General features: G+C 42.5%; 1 protein-coding gene across 5 annotated transcripts in view; it reads left to right on the top strand.

Annotated features, from left to right (window-relative positions):
• The window catches only part of dpp6a (dipeptidyl-peptidase 6a), a 1522610-nt gene that overhangs the window by 862652 nt on the left and 646494 nt on the right, over positions 1-13464 (top strand). The gene's annotated exons all lie outside the window — the stretch shown is intronic.

Genomic DNA, 13464 nt, shown 5'->3' with positions numbered 1-13464 from the left:
TGAATGGTGGGGCAGGCTCGACGGGCCAGATGGCCTACTTTTGCTCCTACTTCTTATGCTCTTATGTTATGTTCAATTGCCCTCCACCACCACCCTACTCCATCTGGCAGAAACGGACCTCACCCTCAACAATTTTTCCTTCAGCTCCTCCCACTTTCTCCAGACTCAAGGTGTAGCCATGAAACCTGCGTGGGCCCCAGCAGTGCCTGCCTTTTTATTGGCTATGTAGAACAGTCAATATTCCAAGTCTTCCCTGGCAGTGCTCTTAATTCTTCCTCCGTTGCATTGACAATTGCATTGGTGCTGCTTCATGCACCCTTGCTGAACTCATCAATTTCATCAGCTTTGCCTCCAGCTTTCACCCTGCCCTTAAATTCACTTGGTCCATTTCTGACACCTCCGTCCCCTTCCTCAATTTCTCTGTCTCCATCTCTAGAGACAAACTGTCGACTGACATCGTTTATAAACCTACCAATTCCCACGGTTATCTTGACTATACATCTTCCCACCCTGTCTCCTGTAAAAATGCTTTACCCTTTTCTCAGTTCCTTCGTCTCCACCGCATCTAATCCCAGGATGAGGCTTTCCTTTCCAGGACATCAGAGATGTTCTCTTTCTTCAAAGAATGGGGCTTCCCTTCCTCTACCATTGATGTTGCCCTCACCTGCATCTCCTCCATTTCCTGGATATCCATGCTCACCCCATCTTCCCACCACATTACAGTGATAGAGTTCCTCTTGTCCTTACCTACCACCCCATGAGCCTTCACATCCAGTACATCATTCTCAGCAAGTTTCACCATCTCCATATGGATCCTACCACCAATATACTTTTACCTCCCCCCCCTCCACTTTCTGCAGGGATTGCTCCTTCCATGACTCCCTTGTCCATTCAGCTCTTGCCCAGTAAACTCCCCCCCCCCCCACCCCCGGCCCATCCCTGCAAGTGTTCCAAGTGCTACAGCTGCCCACTCTCCTCTTTCCTCTCCTGCATTCAGGGCCCCAAATAGTTTTTCCAGGCGAGGCGACACTTCACTTGTGAACCTGCTGGGGTCATCTGTTGCACCCTATGCGGCCTCCTCTAGATTGATGAGACCCACTAACGTGGGCGACCATGGTGTTGAGCACTTCCACTCCATCCTCAAAAAGCAGAACTTCCTGGTAGCCAGACGTTGTATTTCTGATTTCCACTCCCATTTCGACATGTTGATCCATGGCCTCCTCTTGCGCTGTGATACGGCCACCCTCAGGGTGGAGGAGCAACACCTTATATTCTGTCTGGCTAGCCTCCAACCAGATGGTATGAATATTGATTTCTCCTTATAGTAAAACAAGAATTTCCCTTCCCCTTTCCTCTTCTTCTATTCCCCACCTTGGCTTCTTACTTCTCACCTGCCTATCACCTCTCTCAGGTCCCCTCCTCCTTCTCCTTGTCCTATGCTCCACTTTCCTCTCCTATCAGATTCCTTCTTTTCGAGCTTTTTACCTTTCCCACCCACCTGGCTTCACCTATCACGTACTAGCCACCCTTCTTCCCCAACCTTCAACTTTTTATTCTGGTGCCTTCCCATTCCTGAAGAAGGGTCTCGGCCCAAACATCGACCATTTATTCCTCTCCATAGATGCTGCCTAACCTGCTGAGTTCCTCCAGCATTTTGTGTGTGTTGCTTTGGATTTCCAGCACCTGTGGTATCTCTCCTGCTTATGACTTGCCACTCTACCTACGCCTCTTATCATTTAATCACCTTTATCAAGTCACCTCCTTCACTCCAAAGGGAAAAGCTTTATCTCACTCAACCTATCCTCATAGGACATGTAATCTGATCCAGGCTGCATCATAATAGATCTTCTCTGCACCCTCTCTAAAGCTTCCACATCTTTCCTATAATGAGGCACCAGAGCTGAACATAATCTTCTCTGGTTTCCTCCGTAAATAATGACTCTCTTCAAATATTATGCACTTCTGCACCAGAGACTAGTTTAATTTCTTTATTTTTAGCAGGTGTTGGGGTAAATAATGACTTAAAAAAACATAGTTATTTTTCTAACAGTGTAGTTTCCTCCCATTAATTGTTGGCGTTAATGAGCCAGCTGTGAGGCGGATAGAGAGAAAAGGTCCTTTGATGAGAGTCTGTACAGTTGCTAATGAGTGTTATTCTCTCTTTGAGCTTAATTTTTTTTTCCAAGCAGGTCTTCAAAACTTTTCAGAGCAGATGAAGTCCATTTGCCCCATCTTATCTGATCTATGAAATTATCCTTGCTCCCTTACTCTTTTCCATTGCAGTGCAGACTTTTACTTTTTAAGCTATGTATCCAATTAAAGTGTTCAGTAGTTTTCTTTGTTTTGTATTTTGCCACAGGTAGTCACTGGGCATCACCAGTGCCATCTTAAACTGGAAGTGTAACATTATATTTAAAGCTATACACAAAGGAGCTGGAGTAACTCAGTGGGTCAGACAGCATCTATGAGGGTAGTAATATTCATGCAATCATTCGAGTCAAATATGATGTTCTCCCAGGGAGTTGTCAACAGGTGACCCTCAGAGGCCGATCTGGCATAATAAATAAGGAAGCAGACATTATATTTAAAATCAGATGAGTTACTTTTTTTTCCATGGGAAAATGGAGTTAGGCAATGGTCCAGCCATTTAAATGGTTCAATGCACTTTCTTATTCTGGCTTTTCTCCCTTCCTTTCCCGTCCTGTTGAAGGGTCTCAGCCTGAAACACCGACTCATTATTCCTCCCCATAGATGCTCCCTGACCTGCTGAGTTTTGCGTGTGTTGTTGTACCTCTGATTAGATTGCATGGATAAAATGGTCCGCATGGTCATCTCTTCTAGAGTTGATTATACCCGTTCATATATAATCTCAATAGATTTGTCTCCTATAGTCACCCCTGCTGTACCTAATAAAGTGCCCACAGTGTGTGTGTATGTTCATGGTCTTCTGTTGCTGTAGCCCATCCTCTTCGAGGTTTGACATGATGTGCATTCAGAGATGCTCTTCTGTATACCGCTGTTGTAATGTGTGGCTATTTGATCTACTGTCGCCTTCCTGTCAGTTTGACCTGGTCTGATCTTTCTCATTAACAAGGTGTTTTTGCCTACAGAACTGTCGTTCACTGAATGCTTTTTGTTTGTTTACACCATTCTCAGAAAACTCTCTAGACGTGAAAATTCCAGGAGATCAGCAGATACTCAAACCACCTGAATGGCACCAACAAACATTCCATGGTCAAAGTCACTTAGGACACATTTCCTCCCCATTTAGATGGTTGGACTGAACCTCTTGACTATGTCTGCATGCTTTTCTGCATTGAGTTGCTGCCACATGATTGATTAGATATGTGCATTAACGAGCAGGTATACAGGTGTACCTAATAAAGTGGCCATTGAGTTCACATTTTGCCAAGGTAATTTGGTCAATTTTTCCACCCTTTTCTTTTCCTTAGGACTCTGTATTTTTTAATTATGTACTCAGATATTTTATGAAACATAGAAAACATAGAAATATAGAAAACCTACAGCATAATACAGGCCCCTCGGCCCACAAAGCTGTGCCAAACATGTCCTTACCTTAGAAATTACCTAGGGTTACCCATAGCCTGCTATTTTTCTAAGCTTCATGTACCTATCCAGGAGTCTCTTAAGCCCCTATTGTTTATGCCTCCACCACCACCGCCAGCAGCCCATTCCACGCACTCACCACTCTCTGTGTAAAATACTTACCCCCGACATCTCCTCTGCACCTACTTCCAAGCACCTTAAAACTATGCCCTCTCGTGCTAACCACTTCAGCCCTGGGAAAAAGCCTCTGACTTTTTAAAAATATTTCCATTTTAGCCCTTTAAAAATAATTGCCGATTGCTAATCCTTAGAAATTGCCGTTGATTTCTTTTCAGAGTATTTCCAATAATATTGAATTCATTGCATTGAGATGCAGCTGAATAAGTTGTCTTTTCAACACCAAGTTCATCATACTGTTCGCTCACCATACACTTCATGCTATCTAGTTCCTTTGGTGCTAATGCTCTGCTTTCTTATACAGAAGGATACTGTCTGGAGCCATCTATCATTCTTACAGATAGCTAACAGTTAAATTTTCTCTTCCTCACTGGTAGCTGGTTTTGATTCACTAGGACAAGCAGAACAGCTGAGTTCAACTCAACTCCAATTTCCAGAAATACAAAAAAAATCTGACTTTGTCTGCACTTTGAGAAAGACAAAACCCTGTTTGGAAATATCTTGGTTGTGAGCCAGGGCATTGGTTCATTAAACGCACTGGTTTTGAGCTAAGGTCAGGTCCAATGTGCAGCTGCAAATTCAAGATGAAAAATGAGAATTGAGATTGCACTATTCAACCTCAAAAGTATGTCTGAGGAATAGTTGTAACCACAAGGTTGTTATTGTTGTGAAAATGGTGTCTGAACAATCACATGATTGCCTTCAATATGTTCTTCATCTTTTTCTTGGAGTTCGTCAGCAGTCAGTCTGCTGAAGATTCATATTTAAATGTTGATAAAGAAATGTCCTTTATTTAGTACCAATGCCCCAGTTTCTTTTGTACGTGTGTGTGTGTGTCTGCATGCAAATACATTTGTACAAAGTTATGAGTATGTGTATAAATACAGTATGCAGTCTCCATGTGTGTGCACATCTCTGTGCATACAATTACCAAATGTGTATGTACCTGCTAAGCAAGTTTATGAGTATGCAGGGGTATCTCCCTGGAGGAGGCGACGTGCATGCTATGTGTGTGCACATGTCCAAGGAAATGTGTGCTTGCCTGCCTTCATATGTGTGTGTGTGCCTGTGTGTGTATATGCATGTGAGTGTGTATCTGGATGTGTCTCACTGTGTGCATCTCTGTGTATTTCCATGGATATTCAGTAGATTCTGGTATTCGGTTAATAAGGGTAGCAGCTTATCTGGGACATCTCTTAAAGAACAAAAATTAATAGAGAAAATAGCCAGGATTTCCTTCATTTATTTGGGACACTGAGCCTCTTAACTGGGGTGGGAGACTGTTGCCGAACAGTTTCTGACTGGTATGTGCACTTGTGCGGCTGTTAGACACTATAGCGTGTTAGATCAAATGGTTTTTAAATAGCGTTAGTTGTGTGTTTCTGTTCAAAAAAACAGTGATTTTCTTGTCACTGATACTTGGTGAGAAATAAACAGTAAGACAATTCAGAACAGTTTTGCTCACTGTGCTTTGAAGCTTTCAGGTTTAGAGATGCCAGAAACGGCTGGAAGTCAAAATGAACCAATTTCACTATTTTAATAAGTTAAAAACTATAAACAATTTTTAATGATATCAGCAATCATTTTGAAAGTTATAATGAAAATGAAGATTTGGAGGATACAATCAAACGTTTTCACTACTTCAACAAGTTAGGAATTAAAAAGAATTTGAAAGTTTTGGCAATCTTCTTGAATGTTATAATGAAAATGAAGATTTGGATGATGCAGTCGTCAATAACATTGTATGAAGGCTGTCCATTATCTGCACTGCTTTTGCTCATTTACAGTCAATCAAAAGAACACGCCAATGTACACTAAATGAAGTTCACTGTCAATAACTAATTGGAACTAATACAGTTTTATAGTACTGTAATAGTTAGCATTTTAGTTTGTTCTGTATTACATTTAAATGGAGGTTTGTTTTTTTTTAATATCTTTTTTATCTATTTCCACTATAAACTTTGATTATTGGGGAAGCCACTAATCAATGAACTGGAATCTGTTGTATACGGCTGTGGATGTGCTTGCATATACCTTAAAGTTTTTGGGCCACTTATATGTTGTGTGCACATTGTGTGCATGAATGCTTGTCTATATGTGTACACACTTGAGCTCTTGTGGTAGTTGTGAGTTTGTATGTATGTGGTATGTGTGTATGAGTTTCTGAGTGGTGGGAGAGGCACGATTTCTAGATTAAGGGCCAAATTTACAGAGCGCGGAGGACTGATATTCGCTCCTCAGAAGGGTTGGCAATGCATCCTGCATTGGCAGCTCATCAGACTAGAGATTAGTATCGATCCTCCTGCTTGACTTGGTGCAGTCATCGGGGAGTATGGAATCAGAATGGGATTAGGAACGGTAATCCCGTGGCTCCTGTGTAGGCCTGCAATTGTGTGTTTTGATCTGTGCTGCTGTTAGTTGGGGGTAGCGGTGGGGGATCACTGTTTGTGGTAGAGCCCACACCTTCCTCCCCCACTCAGCAGTGCTGAGTTTTAGAAAAGAGCTCTTTATCCCGTAATGGGCACTGATTTATATAGGATGTTTTCTCACCATTTTAGGCGTCAGCCTGCTGGATTACAAATTTTACAGTAAGTGCACTGGCTGTAGAATTGGACGCAGCGCATTTCATTGCTAATGTGATACAATTTACTTCAATATAAGAAGCCAAAAAGGTATTGTAGTTAATGAAAATTGGAACTTTAAAAAACAGTAAACACTGGGAAAAATCTCAGCAGATCAGGGATCAGGCAGCATATGTGGAAAGAGGAGCAGTTAATGTTTCAGATCAGAAAATGGAAATCTTGAGCAACACACACACACACACACACACACACACACACACACACACACACACACACACACACACACACACACACACACACACACACACACACACACACACACACACACACACACACACACACACACACACACACACACACTGCTGGAGCGACACAGCCAGTGAGGCAGCACCTGTGGAAATGAATAAACTGCCGACGTTTTGGGCCCAGGCTAGTTACCACAAGTGCAGGATAGCAAAAAGCTAGGGCAGCTCGCAGAGAAATTGGTAATTGGTTTATTATTGCCAGATGTACTGAGACACTGTGAAAAGCTTTAGTTTGCATGCCATCCAGACAGATCATACAGTGTGGTAATAGAAAAGGGGAAAATTGCAGAATATAGTGTTGCATTTGCAGAGATACTGCAGAGCATGTAGACAAATAAAGTGCAAGAGCCAGGATGAGGTCAACTGAGAAATCAAGAGTTCATCTTTAATGTAAGAGATTCTGCGGATGCTGGAAATCTAGAGCATCACACACAAAATGCTGGAGGGACATGGCAGTTCAGGCATTATCTATGGAGGGGAGTCGTAGAAAGATCTATCCCTGCAAAATGCTGAAAGGGGAGGGGAATGGAATATGTATCTAGTGGAGGAATTTTGTCTGAGCCAGCTGAAATTGCTAAGGATGGTTTATAAATCTTTGGTTAGGCTGCACAAAGAGTCTTCTGGGCAATTTTGGTCACCCCATTGAAGGAAGGATGCAGAAACTTTGGAAAGCGTGCAGAGGGGGTTACCAGAATGCCGACTGAATTAGAAGATGGGAGCTATAAGGAGAGATTGAAGAAACTTTTGTTGTTTTCTCTGAAGCATCAGAGGCTCGGGGGGGGGGGGGGGCTTGATAGAAGTTTATAGAAGTGATTGTTGGAGTTGATGATCTTTGACAACTGAAAGGAAGGCAAATTGTTTTCTGTTGCAGCACCGGATATGGTAGAGAAAAATATGGAACTTCAGAGCATTATGGCTTTGAGACAGAGAGAGCTGGTGTTACTGCTGATGGAGGTCAAGACCATGTGCTGAGGTCTGGCACAGAATGTGGATCTCAGGATGTAATCGCATCATAGAGCAGTGCTGCTATGAAACAGGCCCTTCAGCCCATATAACCCATGCACAACTGTTATTCTGCCTAGTCCCATCAATCCATAACCCTCCATACTCTTCCCATCCATGTAGTTATTGAAACTTTGCTTAGATATTGAAATTAAACCATTTCCACTGTTCCACTAGCAGCTCATTTCACACTCTCACCACCCTCTGAGTGAAGAAGCTCCCCTTCAGGTTCCTCTTAAATATTCCAACATTCACCTTGAACTATTACCTCGAATTCTACTCTCACCCAACCTGCTTGCGTTAACCCTATATGAGGACTGACATGAGTCATCAAAATCTTAATCCTATGGTAGGGATATCAGAGCTTTGGTTTAAAGTGAGAGGAAGGGGTTTTAAAGGAGATCTAAGCGATAGAGTCAAAGAGTCACGCAGCATAGAAACAAGATCTTTGACCCAACTGGGTACCATTTTCATATATTTAGCCCATTTTCTCCTAAACCTACCTTATCCATGTACCACTTAAATATCAATAAAGCATCTGCCTCAACCACTTCCTCTGGAAGCTCATTCCATACACTACCACTTTCTGGGTGAAAACTGTCTCAATTAGGTTCCTATTAAATCTAAGGAGAAGGTATTTTGAACAGATAGTGATTGATATCTGGAACATACTGCCAGAGGAAGTGATGGAATCAGATACAATTACTATACTTGAGAGTCATTCTGACAGACAATAGGCAAGGCATACAGGCAATTGATATTGGAGTGGGCAAGAAAAAATCACCATAAATGACATACTGTGCTGTACTAGTCTATGAGAATTGATAATCGGAGTCATACAGCCATAATTTCTATGATAAGCTGAAATAATGTGGCATTAAGCTCCTTTGTCTTTGCATTGTGTTGTCAATGATCAGTTTGAACTCACACCAAGGGCTACTCATATCTATGTGCCAGTGGCCATATGTGTAATTTGTTTGTGTAATTCTCAACCCAGTTGGTAGACGTTATACATGCAAGATATGGCATTGATCCAACAGTAAGAATATTTATAAGCAGTTGCAATGTATAGGTGTAAAATTGGAAAACACTACTCTACACCCACGAATGAGTGGCAAGGCACAGTTCAAATGCATCTATAAATTTGTCAATGATACAACTATTGTTGGCAGAATTTGAGATAGCGAGGGGGAGGCATACAGGAGTGAGATAGATCAGCTTGTTGGGGTGTGTCACAGCAACAACCTTGCACTCAATGTCAGTAAGACAAGGACTTCAGAAAGAGTAAGATGAGGGAACAGACCAGTCCTCATCAAGGGATCAGAAGTGGAAAGAGTAAGCAGCTTAAAGCTCTTGGGTGTCGCCATCTCTGACGATCTATCCTGGGCACAACATATTGATGCGAATACAAAGAATGCTTGACAGCGGCTGTATTTCATTAGGAGAATTGGTATGTCATCAAAGACACTTGCAAATTTCAACAGATGTATCACGAAGAGCATTCTAAGCGGTTGCATCACCCTCTGGTGTGGAGGGGCCTCTGCACAGGATTGGAAAAAGCTGCAGAAAGTTGTAAACTCTTCCAGCTCCATCGTGGGCATTAGCCTCCCCAACATTCAGGACACATTCAGATATCAATGCCTTGAAAAGGTGGCGTCCATCATTAAGGACTCCCATCATTCAGCGCATGCCATCTTCTCATTGATACCATTAGGGAGGAGGCACAAGAGCCTCAAGACACACACTCAATGATTTAGGAACAGCTTCCTCTCTCTGTCATCAGATTTCATGAACACTATATTTTTCTCTCTTTTTGCACTACTTATTTAATTTAATTGTTTTGTATTTACTTCTTATTTTAATTTACAGTTCTTATTATTATGTAATTATTATGTAATATTATAAATGTGAGGTTATCCACTTCGGTTGCAAGAACAGGAAAACAGATTATTATCTGAATGGTTGCTGATTAGGAAAAGGGGAGGTGCAACGAGACCTGGGTGTCATTGTACACCAGTCATTGAAGGTGGGCATGCAGGTACAGCAGGCGGTGAAAAAGGCAAATGGTATGTTGGCATTCATAGCAAAAGGATTTGAGTACAGGAGCAGGGAGGTTCTACTGCAGTGTACAAGGCCTTGGTGAGACCGCACCTAGAATATTGTGTGCAGTTTTGATCCCCTAATCTGAGGAAAGACATTCTTGCCATAGAGGGAGTACAGAGAAGGTTCACCAGATTGATTCCCAGGATGGCAGGACTTCCATATGAAGAAAGACTGGATCGACTAGGCTTATACTCACTGGAATTTAGAAGATTGAAGGGGGATCTTATTGAAACGTATAAAATTCTAAAGGGATTGGACAGGCTAGATGCAGGAAGATTGTTTCCGATGTTGGGGAAGTCCAGAACGAGGGGTCACAGTTTAAAAATAAAGCGGAAGCCTTTTAGGACCGAGATGAGGAAAAATTTCTTCACACAGAGAGTGGTGAATCTGTAGAATTCTCTGCCACAGGAAACAGTTGAGGCCAGTTCATTGGCTATATTTAAGAGGAAGTTACATATGGCCCTTGTGGCTAAAGGGATCAGGGGGTATGGAGAGAAAGCAGGTACAGGGTTTTGAGTTGGATGATCAGCCATGATCATACTGAATGGCGGTGCAGGCTCGAAGGGCCAAAGGGCCTACTTCTGCACCTATTTTCTGTGTTTCTATGTTTCTATGTATTGGACTGTACTTCTGCAAAAGGTCAAATTTCACAACATATGCCAGTGATATTAAACACGATTCTGATCCTGAGTCTGTGGATCAATGGAAAGGTATGACCAAATTTCAACACGAGAGAAGGGTTAAGGGTAGGAAATGAGCTTCCTAGAGCAGGATTACAAGTAGTTTCAGATCGATGTGTGTAGGGGTATGTGTTTGTGTGGATCAGTTTATTCCTTGCAGTAGCAAAAAAAAATGTGCCTCTTGCATTCTCAGTGCAGATGTGTCCAGTTTTGTGCACCTCTATCTCCCTCTCTTTCTAGAACTTTAACACCCCTCTCCTCTCTCTCACTATGTGACTCTGAATGGTATCTCTTTATTCATTCACCTGTTACAAATCTCTGCGAGAGATATTCCCCACTGATCCTAAAAGGAGCAAGGCAATTCAATAAAGTTATGGTGTATGGGATGTTTTCCTTAAATAGTTAAATAGTTGAAGAATAGAGTGTAAATGTAGGGAGGCTGTACTGGATCTGAATACAATACTAATTAGACCACAGCTTGAGCACCAAGTCTAGTTCAGTTACCCATATTACAGGAGAAACTGCAGAGGAGACTTAACAGGATATCACCGGAACCAGGAAATTGTCAATGCAGGCACAAGGGACTGGAGATATTGAAATTTGGACCACAGTCTGCTGGAGGAGCTCAGTGCATCGAACAGGATCTGTGGGAGGAAAGATATTGTCAAAGTTTCAGAAGCCCTGAGACTGAGCTTGTCTGAGAGTGGAGAGACCGAGCTGGCCAGCACAAAGGGGACAGGCGAGAAAGAACTCCGAGCTGATTGGCGGACTGGGGAGGGTTGTTGGCTGACAGGCAGGTGGTTCCAAGTACGGTAGGTGAGTGGGAGGGTGGCAGATGAAAGACAGATGGCAGCAGTCAAAGAGAGAAAGTCAGAGAGCAGACCAGCATTTAAGAGACTCCTTGACAGGCACATGAATATGCAGAGAAGGGAGGGATATGGCCAATGTGCACAAAAATGGATTAGATTAACTAGGAGTTTAATTATGGGCTGAAAAATTTATCCTGTGTGCAGTTCTATGTTCTCTGTTGCAAAGTGAATTCTTTGTGATATACACAAGTACTGTGAGGTAGAAGTCCAATGAGAGATTTGCTTGGAGCAATATCTCACACATGTAGATTCAGACAATGCACAGAATATAAACTACTCATAAATGATACAAAAATTACACAAAACTTTAAAGAAAAAGACTGTGGAATTATAAATAGTCTCATGGTTATACGACATTCAGACATGCTCATCTCATCCTTGCTGACCAAGTTGATGACTTCAGCTAGCCCCATTTGAATGCATTTGTGCAATTTCCCTCTAAACTTTTCCTATCAATGTACTTGTCCAAATACCCTTAAATACTGTAATTGTAGCTGCCTCTACCAGTTCCTCTGGCAACTCATATCACATACCCAACCATCCTCTGTGTGTAAAAAGAGACCAGTCATTCTTATTTTCCTCAGTTTATGCCCTTGATTGTCTCCAGTTTTGTGCATCTCTCTCTTTCTATCTGTTACTCTCTCTCTGTACCTCCCCCTCTCGCTCTAACCCCATCTCTCTTCCTCTCTCTGTCTTCTCCCCTCACTGCCTCCCCCCCCTCTCTCTCTCTCTCTCTCTCTCTCTCTCTCTCTCTCTCTCTCTCTCTCTCTCTCTCTCTCTCTCTATCCATCTTACATCCCTTTTCTCTCTCTCTCATTACACGAGTCTGAACAGTGTTATTTTTGATTCATTCACGGGTCACAAACCTCTGTGAGAGATATTTTCTTCATGCCTCTACAGTTGCTCTTCATTTACAGCGTCATTATCTGCATGGTTTAAGCTCCCAGCTTTCCGTTTCAGGACTCTGCCAGGTTAGGTGGCTGGGATTGAGGAATTTGTGCAGGTGAACTCGGCCGAAGATGATTCTGGCCAATGCTGTTTGAAGTGAGATTCATATCAGGCAACAAGGCAAGATTGTGAATGGATTGGTGCAGGGGATTTGAGATAGGTTGACCAAATGAAAATTTGAAAATATATATTTGCATTAAAAAGCCAAAAATTCAAATAATCTCAGATCTGCAAGACATTAGTGAGCCACATTTAGAATATTGTGCCCAGTTTTGGTCGCCCTGCTTGCTATAGGAAAAATGCCATTTAGGTGGAAAGAGTGCAAAGGAGATTTACAAGGTTGTTAATAAGGCCATAAGATTATAAGACATAGAGACAGAATGAGGCCATTTATTCTATCGATTCTGCGGCACCAATCAATCATAGCTGATTTATTTTTCCTATCAACCACATTCTTCTGCTTTCTTCCCATAATATTTGAATCCCTATCAATCAAGAAACTATCAACCTCCACTTTCAAAGGTTTCAAAGGTACGTTTAATGTCAGAGAAATGTATACAATATACATCCTGAAATTCTTTTTCTTCGCAACCATTCACGAAAACAGAGGAGTGCCCCAAAGAATGAACGACAGTTAAACGTTAGAACCCCAGAGTCCCCCCAGCTGCCCCCTCCCATGTGTAAGCAGCAGCAAAGCAATGACCCCCCTCCCCCACCAGCAAAAAAACATCAGTGCCCCCCCCACCGAGCACTCAAGTGTGCAGCAAAGCATCAATAAAGACACAGACTTGCAGAACCCCAAAGACTACTCATTCACATGGTAATTCTCTCCCTAATAAGGGAAAAAGAGGTGTCTCTGTTTCACTGTGAGAGGGGAGACATAACAAACAACTCATTGATTTATGGTGTCAAAAGTCTGTTGTGTCGCTTTTTCTGAGCTCTGTGCCCAAAGAATACGGATCTCTGGGCACACAGCCAGTAGCTAGCTTGCTGCTTTCAATCTTCTGTCTCCCATGACACACCGATTTCCTGCGGAGGCACCGAACTCAAGTCCTCCAGCCTCCTGAGCCAAGAAATCCCAAAACTCCGAAGGTACGCTGGTCTTCTAGGCCATGCCCCTGCTATATCGAATAATGGCCAGCCATGAGACCCCGAGAGCCGTCCCATTCCCGCAAAGAACCAAAGTCAGTGTGTAACTCCAGGTCAGGGTCTTCAAAAGAACCCTGCAAGG

This window comes from Hemitrygon akajei, chromosome 8, assembly GCF_048418815.1.
Source record: "Hemitrygon akajei chromosome 8, sHemAka1.3, whole genome shotgun sequence".
NCBI classification, from domain to species: domain Eukaryota; kingdom Metazoa; phylum Chordata; class Chondrichthyes; order Myliobatiformes; family Dasyatidae; genus Hemitrygon; species Hemitrygon akajei.
Note: the sequence above shows the minus strand (reverse complement) of the source record. Positions and strands in the feature narration are given on the sequence as shown.